Source organism: Bombus affinis, chromosome 1, assembly GCF_024516045.1.
Source record: "Bombus affinis isolate iyBomAffi1 chromosome 1, iyBomAffi1.2, whole genome shotgun sequence".
In the NCBI taxonomy this organism is placed as follows: domain Eukaryota; kingdom Metazoa; phylum Arthropoda; class Insecta; order Hymenoptera; family Apidae; genus Bombus; species Bombus affinis.
Window position 1 is genome coordinate 20,333,112 of NC_066344.1, and position 10,401 is coordinate 20,343,512.

Sequence of the window (10,401 nt, forward strand, 5' to 3'; positions counted from 1 at the left end):
TCCAAATGTGTATGAAATTTTGTAATAACAATGGCGCTATAAATAATAAATAATAGTACTGCTACACTGCATACAATACTTACTCAGGAGTAATATACTCCTTTCTGGATTTTTTCTAATTGCTTTCTTCTTAGGTTGTTTGATTGTTTTTATGTTTTTGATCTGCTCAATATATCCTGATTCATGTTTGTACCGTTGATGTCGATGCCAGAGAGGCTATTGGAGCCTTCAGCCTTATCAATTTTAGTTCGTTTGATGGATTTTGATTTATTTCAACTAATATCAGTTTCGAGGACTTCATTAATTGTATTTTCTGTATTTTGGTTTCATTGTAGCTTTTGCTAAATGCCACATTTGTTCGCATAAAAAATATTTAAGTGCTTTGGAGATTGGATAAATCCAGTAAGTGGTATTTTCGTATCCTATTTTGATTACTTCTTAGTTATATGTAAAATCTAATTACTGCTTATGTGTGGAAAATCTTCCTCAATCACGCCTGCTATTAAGAACGCCACTGATGTTTTCTAGCAATGCATGTGAAATCATTGAATAGACATTGAACAGTATGATTCTTTTGTATCTGTCTAACGAAATCAGGCTTGAAGATTGGAACAGTTTATTTATATCGCATTGTAGTTGTTGGTAATTTATTTGGCTAATTCCCCAGTAGCAAGAAAAACGCAAATTACACCGCTAGAAATTCCTCAAATAAAACGTATATTTCTTGGATTTGTAATTTTGTCAATTACAAATGCATAGTCTTTGATTTGAATTCCATCTTTGGCCTCGATAACTATAGCTTGATCTTTTCTTGAAAAGCAGTCACTTAGAACATCACTTTTGCAACTGAAGAGATTGACTGTTGGACATTGAATAGGAACAGTGGTAGGAACTATAGGTAATTGATTTCCGTAGTCAAAAACCATTTCATAATTTTCCTATGCTGAGGTGCAATGTATCTAGTACAATGTATTACTTTCAACCATTCGCTGATCATTAATCACTAACATTTTAGTTTGAGAACCATCTATTATTATAAAATCACTTCGACAATTGACTGAATGTATAGAACTCGCGGAACGGTTTGTTAATACGTTTTGATTCAACGCGCTCTCCTTGAAAGTTCTTAGTTATTATAGACCTTATTATTTTTCATACCATAAATAATATATATCGTCTCTTATTCTTTATTTTAAATTTGTAAGTTAAAATCAAATGGCCGAGATCTACATATGAGTATACAAAAGAAGTATTACACATAGCATCAATACAAAAATCATTGACATTAACCAACATAGTTCTGGAAAAAAAGATGATACATACAAAAGATATGAACAAATATGATAAAATTTTTCCATTTTGAAATTACATATGTATGTATATAAACATTACGTATAAGAATATTTCTTGTGGAACACTAACACTTCTCCTTTATTAATCTTTACGATTCGACATTTCTGTAATCTCAACTATCAGCTGTAAAATACGCTATACACCTTAAAATCATTAAGAATGTAAAAATGTAAATACTTTATTTAATAAAAATTTATATAAAATAAGATTATGCCACGTTCAAAGTATATAAATTATAATTAATATATTATTATAATTATCATATTGTATAAATTACTTGTAAATTCGACCAGTCGCGGGGAGACGCAATCGCGAGGAAACACGTCAACGGGAGTCGTAAATTCCCGTTACGATTATAGTAATCGACGCCGCGAGTAGATCGATCCCCTGATTTCCGTTAAGACAATAGGGGTGGTTTAAATGATATAACTCCGTGATTAACAGTGTTATAAATTATATATATTCCAACAACTTCGTATAATCACACACACTAGTAACGTCGCTGAGTATGAAGATTGCCTGGATCTTGCTCAGATTCTGACTGCCAATCTGATAGAGGAAGGCTCTCGTGTCGTAGTAGATGTGGCGATTGATCAGATCCGACTTTGACTGAATCGAATCAACAGAATCAACCGAATGACCGAATGAATAGACTTCGACTGCTTGACTGCGACCGTCTGACTTGATTGAGTGACTTGAACTGACTGGATGAACTGACTGGACTGGAACTGAACTGAACTGGCTGGACTCCCTTGCGTGGTTGCCCTTTGGGGATGCGAACCAGTAGAGTTGACCCTCTTGGTGGCGCAGAAGCAGTAGTAGCAGTAGTAGCAAAGGAGCAATAGGAGCCGTAAGAGCAGTAGGAACTGTAGGCACTGTGAGAGCTAGGGGGACTCTAGGCACCGTGAGAGCCGTGGGAACTCTGAGAGCCGTAAGAAATGTATGAAATCTCCGTCGGAACCATAGGAACTCTTCGTCGGAACCATAGAAAATCTGATGTACGTTCTGATGTGATTACGGAGGAAAGCTCGGTATGGGCGTCCCATTTGAACGAAGGAAGCTGATTCGTTCTTCATACTTTTCGTTAGGAAAGTGAGGACAAGGATCCGCGCTACTCATTGGCTAAGACGTTAACGATTGAAGATGGGAGACGTAAGCACCATAGCGGCATGACTCGTGGGAAAATCCGGACATTTCTATTATATAAATGCCTGGTTTTCCCTACCATATAATTACCAGTTTTTCCCGTCATAACTACCAGCTTTCTCCGTAATCTTTAAGAATGTTCAATAGACCTCAGGACTTTTTTAAGTACCAGCCATAAACCGAAAATACTTGCAGGATTCAAGGTTCCTGCAAGCTAATGAGACTCGGTTTATGGTGGGGCCTTAGGTTTATTGAGGGTTTCTCTAACGATGCTTGGGCCTTGACAGTCAGACAATAAAGGTCGTCGCGCGGACCTTTTCACGCGACGTAACATTACTTTTATTCCTATTACATTACAGCGATATCTAAGCTCGCTTTTAATACCGATATACAATAAACTTGGATTTGAGGATAAGGAGAATGATGACGACGTCACCTTGTTGTTCAGATCACACATTCGCAAGTGGGCATGCCAAGTAAACATAGCAAACTGCAAATCTCGAGCCTTGTCTTATTTTAACTCTTGGGCCAACAATGAAATAACAATGACAAGGTAAATATTATTTCTAATTTAATAACGTAATCTTCAAAGAAAGTTTTCAAGTTTACATTATATTTACATTTAGTGGTCTTTTTGGTGACGGGTACTTTCCGCAGATAAAGATCCATATAGCACCCGGGTCCCCTGGACCACTTGGGGTTGGGTAAACGCCCAACCGTCGCGCAAGACACACAGTGCCTTGCTTCCTGGATTAGCTAGGCCTGCAGGGGCTGTCGCTCGTCTCAGGTCGAACGGGGCCCTTTCTAAGCCCTTCCGTCTACCGGGACGGTACCGGAGCAGGTGGGACGCTGCTCACACGCCGAAGGCCATTCGGTGGGAGAACACCTTAATTCGGCCCTCTTGCCAGCATCTTGGCCATCAACCACTGCCACCACGAGTCCATACCCATTATTTGGCCGAGCAGAGGGGTCGCTACTCCCTCCGGGCTGTAACTCGACCCGCCCGTGGTACCAACCTAAGTCGTTGGTGGGACTATCGTGTGGATGTACGGCCACGTCACTACCGGCCCGGCGTCCTGCTAACCGAGCTCGGCAGTTCCAGATGGGGCTCACGTAAGCGGGACTTACAGGGCGCCTACAAACACTGAACTTTCCCCGACGGTCCCATCCTTGGCATCAGGATCGTGGGTGCGCTACTACCCAAGGCCCCTTGGAGAGAGTGTGGCCGCCTCTCTCTACCGGCAACCTTCCCTGCGGTGTACATAGGGACTCACGTAAGCGGGACGCTTGTCCCGACGGTCCCCCTGGCTGCGGGAACGTGGGTTTGCCAGCCCCCATAGGCTCGCAAGGCGAGCCCTCCCTGCGGGATTTCAAGTTTACAATTGAATTCCTTAGTATTTAGAAATCCTACATGTCTATACAATATATATTACTCTATATTATCATATTGTATTTTCGAGCTATCGCGGAGAGACGCGATTGTTAGAATACGCGTCAACGGGAGTCGTAAATTCCCGTCACTATTAAAATAATCGACACCACGAATAGTCCGATCGCCTTATTTCGGTTAGGATAATAGGGGTAGTTGTTGTGGCATAACACTGGGATTCACAGAGTTATAAAAATATATATTTCCAACAATTTATATAATCACACAAAGTAGTAACGCCGTTGATTAAGATACAAATAACGAAGAGAAGGATTATTCTTAGATGAGAGGGTGAGAGCTATAGGAGCTCTAGGCCCGTGAGAGCTGTAGGAGTTGTCGTACTTCTGGATACCGTGAGAGCCATAGGAGACTCTAGGCCTTATAGGCACTTTGAGAGCTGTAGGAAAACTCTCGGATATGTAGGAACGGTGAGAGCTATAGGGACTGTAGGAACTCTAGGCACCGTGAGAGATGAAGGAACTCTGAAGTTTATTCTGATGGAAGGAAGCTCGGTATGGGTATGCCCTTTGAACGAAGAACGCGGATTCGTTGCTTACATTTTTAGTTGGGAAAGCGAGAACAATGATCCGCGATGCCGATTGGTTATGACCAATGTTGTGAAGGAAGATAGGAGGAAGAAGCCTCCTACCAACGTGGGTCCTAGGCGATATTGTTTATGGGAAAACTCGGATTTTCCGCTACGCAATTATTTCGTTTTTCCCATTAGGTAACTACTTCCATCTCCGTAATTTGGAAGAATGAACAACAGACCTAAGGACTTTTTAAGTACCAGTAATAAACCGAAAATACTTGTCGGATTAAAGATTCCTGCCAACTAATAAGACTCGGTTTATGGTGGCGCCTTAGGTTTATTGAGGGTTTATCTAACGATGCTTGGGCCTTGACGGTCAGACAATGAAGTACGTCGCGCGGACCTTTTCGCGCGACGTAACAGACTATTTGATTTGTTGTTGGTGGTCTAGTACATAAATACAGGGTGTCAAAAAATTATGCATGGCTTTAGGAAGTGATTCTACACCTGCAGTTCGGTGAAAATCTGTTTAAAAAGTGAACCGCAAAATTGACCTTGAGCATGATTTCGAGATCGATTTTTTCTGTTATTATCGTACAGTACTCATCATTGGAGCAAAAGTCTCAAAGAAACCATTGGTTGCAAATGATCCGTTCTCTCGGGAAAAAATGTTTAAAGTTCCCTTAATCCTTAAACTATTTTATTCATATTTTTGCATCAGATATGGCATAAAATAATGTCGATGCTAATACTTACTTACTTGTATAATATCCATCACTTTTGTTTTCGAATTATCTTTATTTACCTGCTTTATATCTCATTATTTACCTTTTGTTTACGTTTCTATCTACGACAAGTTTGATTATTTTGGGCAAAGTCCAATGTTGAATTTTAAGATGTTGAAACTTGGTAGTTAATTCAAATAAACATATTTATTTTATTATTTACTCTACATGATCTATTGTAGGAATCAAACTTGTACGAATTATTTTTCTTTATTTCCGTCCTACTCCTTCCTCATTATTCAGTACTTTAAAATGTCATTTCATTAGATTATTCGTACCGAAGCAATGTACGATAACGAACCTCTGCTTTGATAATGAAATATTTAATACATTTTAATTTAAGTGATTTGACGATAATTATTATAATGTTCTCAATTATAGTATGATATAAAAATATGTTATCTTTGTCATTGCATTTTTATCTGTAGACTGTCTTTCTATTTTAAGAAGACCGGTTTACTTTTTGAAACTTTAAGAAATCTAGAAAATTACAAATATTAATGCAATATTAATTTTTAAGCGTACTTTTCAAACATAAAATCTAAGAAATTGTTCGTGAAATGAAACGCGTAAAATTGAGACTAATATGTCTATAAAAATTGTAGAGTTATCAGGAATAAATAGAAGATGATGAATGTTATTTAGATAAGATTCCGTTTTGTAGATAAGTCGATTTTGATGCGTAAACGTTGCTTTCCAATTCAGATACTAACACACACATTGATAGATTACTTTTGCTGTAAATGTTGTCCTTAATATAAAAGGAAATGTATTTTTCATAATATGATTAATTCAGATTTAGAACTAAGTACTCCATGAATGGTTAATTTCAATGCAGATTACTTTATCATGAACCAATAATATACTACAATAATAAAATAAAAAACATAGAAAATAAAATGTCGGTTAAGCATATTAAATATTCTTCATAGTTTTCATTGATAAAGTAATTAAAGAAAAGTAACAAGAAACAAAGCGATTTTACGAAATCAGTGATTGTGACCTAAGTGTATGTATATGTCGGGTACACATTATGATTAAGGTTAGGGGCGTGAAGCGAATCTTCATTTGGATTAGACATTGTTGTTATACAATAGAGAAGATATTTACTAGCGCAAATATGATTATTACAGAATTTGACAAGTAACCATGATAATTAGATACTCGAGATGCTAATGACAATGATCTTAGATTCAATAAGGAATCCGCGATCAATGGGATAACCAAATGCGCTTTCTTCCAAAGTCTAAGTTGTACTCCACTTGCTTGTCTACGGTACAAGTATTACTGAACACTTTGTAAAAACATAGAATATCCACCGAGCGTAAAGACGCTATGTATCTTGCTAACAAGACCTCACGAGAGAAAAACTTTCCGTCACGATGATGCTGCAGAGGAGAACTATGATGGGATGTCTAACAGTTCCGCCTGGGCAGGCGACCTAAACGGACATGCGAAACAGTGCTCCAGTGAAAGTGCGGCAAGAGGGAAGAGAAAGGGACAAAGTAAACGCCAAAAATCGACAAAACGTGGAATCATGCAGAGTCCACCAATAAAAATAGTTAATTCCGGTGAAACATATCTCATAAATAAAGCTACAGACTACATATGTAGAGAAAAAAGACGATATTATGGAAACAACACAATTCGACGGGGAGCAAAACATACCAATACACCAGGAAGAAAGCTGGACGGTGGCAACCTCCAGCAAAAAACGGAAGGTAACCCCGCTCGCAAGCGCGAGGAAAATTGATACATTTGAAAAAAAAACAATGGCTACAAGATATCAAGCTGCATAATCCATTCAGCGCACTGACAGAAGAGGCAGCAACGGACCAAACGGAAAGTCCGACAAACCGCATCCCCAAACCACCACCGATATACATTGATGCGAAAATAATTGACCCCCTCATAGAACTACTAATCAACACCGCAGGGAAAGACAACTATGTCATCAAACAGATAAAAATAGACCAGGTGAAAGTGCAAACCAACACCCCAGAAATATTCAGAAAAATTACAAGATCACTAAAGGAAAAACAGGCAGCGTATCACACTTTCCAACTCAAAACTGACAAAAGCTACAAAGCAGTAATCAGGGGACTACACCCAAAAACAAATACCGGAAAAATAAGTGAAGAACTGGAAAAAATCGGACACCAGGTAAGGACAATTAATAACATTAACAAATACGATATCAAACAACCGTTACCGATATTCCTAGTTGAACTAGAACCTAGGAACAACAACAAAGAAATATACGATATAGAAAAATTACTAAACACAATAGTAAAAGTGGAGCCACCTAGACATAAAAAAGAAATCCCACAATGCATAATGTGCCAACAACACGGACACACTAAAAACTATTGTAATAGAACCCCGGCATGCGTTAAATGCGCAAAAAATCATCTTACGATACACTGCCCATCCACGGGAAAAATAGAGGAGGTTAATTGCTACAACTGCAACGGAAAACACCCAGCCAGTTACAAAGGTTGCGAAGCTAGGAAACAATTACAACGCAAACTGTACCCGCCCCTACGAAGAAGGACAATCACTAACACACAAGCCCAACAGGACAGCACGAAACCCGAAATTATACCAAATACAGAGCAAGCAACAAACTCCAAACCCATCAGCACCAACACCATTGGTAGTCTCAGCTACGCTAAAGTAACCAGCCAATCGAAACATACAGACAACCAATACCACAGCAAGAGTAAAAATGACACTGCAGAAATCGAAGAACTGCTCAAACAATCCATAAAGAAAACCGAAATGCTAACCAGAATGATAAGCGAACAAAACGCAGTACTCAGACAGCAAACCCAACAAATCACAGTTATGCTACATTTACAAACACTATTTACAAACGTGCTAAGCAAAAAATAAAAACGGACACTCTAAAAATAGCAGCCTGGAACTCAAACGGCCTACAACAACGGGCCCTCGAAATTAAAACATTCATATACAATAACAATATAGACATACTGCTTGTCTCAGAAACTCACTTCACTACAAAAAGCTACATGAAAATACCATACTACACCATATATGATACCAAACACCCCTCAGGAAAAGCTCAGGGAGGGACAGCAGTGATAGTTAGAAACGATATCAAACATTATCTACACAGCCAAGTTAGCTAAGAATATTTACAAGCAACCACGGTTACAGTTCAATCTAGCAGCAACTACTTCCAGTTTTCAGCAGTATATGTGCATCCGCGACACAAAATAACATCACAAATGTGGGAAGAATACTTCCAGGACCCAGGGGACAAGTACATCGCAGCGGGAGACTACAGCTCAAAGCACGCGCTATGGGGGTCAAGAAACACTACACCTCGAGGCAGAACACTGGAAAAATACATTAGAAATAATAACCTCAATATATTATCCACAGGAACACCGACACATTGGCCGACTGACCTGAACAAAAAACCAGATCTTCTGGACTTTGCAGTTACAAGGGGACTAAACACAAATAAACTAAAAATAACACCCAACCTCGAGCTCAGCTCCGATCATACACCCATAACAATTGAATACAGAAACAAACCAATACACTATAGCAAACCAGAAACACTATGCAGTAAAACCACCAAATGGTAAACTTTCAAAGAAAGAATAGAAAGCAAAATAAACTACAACATCCCGTTGAAAACTCCTGAACACATAGAACAGGCAGTAGCAACATTGACAACAACTATTCAAGAAGCAGCAAGGACAACCACTACACCCGAATCAACCAGCAGACAAACAATAACAATCCCGCAAGAAATACTCGACAAAATCAGAGAAAAAAGAAAAGCAAATGCAAAATGGCAAAAATACAGAACTCAAGAAAACAAAAAACACTTAAACAAACTTGCAATGGAAATAAAAAACAAAATAAAGGAGCACAACGATAACGAATTCGCAAAGTTCATAGGGACACTATCCACACACGAGAACACCAACTATTCACTATGGAAAGCCACGAAAAAAATAAGGAAGCCAATAATACCCGTCCTAGCAATCAGAAAAGCAGATAACACATGGGCAAGAAGCAACGAAGAACAAGCTGAAGAATTCTATAACCACCTCTGCAACACGTTCACACCATACAATATCAACAACAGCAACCTCAAATGTCATACGGATGAGGATGCGCAAACCACTAGTACCTCAACTGACAAGGAATACACCATACCTAAAACATCAGCACAAGAAATTAGAAACATAATTGATAAAACAAAAAACAACAAAGCGCCAGGAATCGACCTAATCAATGGTAAAATCTTGAAAATTCTTCCGCCAAAAGCAATAAGACTAATAACAATAATATTCAATGCAATTCTAAGAATTCAATACGTCCCCAAACCATGGAAATTAGCACAGATCAAAATGTTACATAAACCAGGCAAAGACCCGCACCAAACTGCATCTTACAGATCAATATCACTGCTTCCAGTATTTTCCATAATACTGGAAAAAATATGTTGCCGGATAAAAACAATAATAGAGACAAAAAAACTAATACCGGATCACCAATTTGGTTTCAGAAACAAACACTCCACGATAGAGCAAATGCAGAGGCTTATAAACGAAATAATAGTAGCACTAGAAAACAAGGAATACTGCACAGCCCTCTTTATAGACATAGAGAAAGCATTCGATAAAATTAACCATGAAAGTCTACTACAAACTTCACAACGCTAAGCACTCAATCTTTCAACAACGCTAACAACTCTCGCAACACGGCAATGCTAATAATTCTACTCTTCGACTCCTCGATTAACTCTGACCTCTCGACACACTCTCACTTCTCGATTAACCGCTCAACGCTTTCCGATCAACGGCTCAACGTTTCTCGATCAACAACTCTTTGAATTCAAATCGTCTCCCTCTATTAGCGTTATTTTAATCCCATCCTGTTAACATTCCGCAAGAACTAGGTGACTTTAGTCACACAGGCTTTTTCTCTGTGTAATAACAACCGAAGGACAGACGACATTGTTTTGATCGATCTCTAATCAGGTTTTTTTTTCTTACGACACAACATTCAGCCATTCCTGACCATCACATCTGCCCTCAGAAGTGCTCATCTTCACTGCTCTCACTTACATCACTAACATCAACGATACACCACTTCATGTGGACGGCTGCAGT

At 38.7% G+C, this 10,401-nt stretch overlaps 2 protein-coding genes across 2 annotated transcripts in view; both read left to right on the forward strand.

Moving 5' to 3' along the window:
* Positions 1 to 10,401, forward strand: part of LOC126917633 (aminopeptidase N-like) — an 87,863-nt gene that overhangs the window by 37,728 nt on the left and 39,734 nt on the right. The window lies entirely within an intron of this gene.
* Positions 1 to 10,401, forward strand: part of LOC126917643 (aminopeptidase N-like) — a 143,167-nt gene that overhangs the window by 37,154 nt on the left and 95,612 nt on the right. The gene's annotated exons all lie outside the window — the stretch shown is intronic.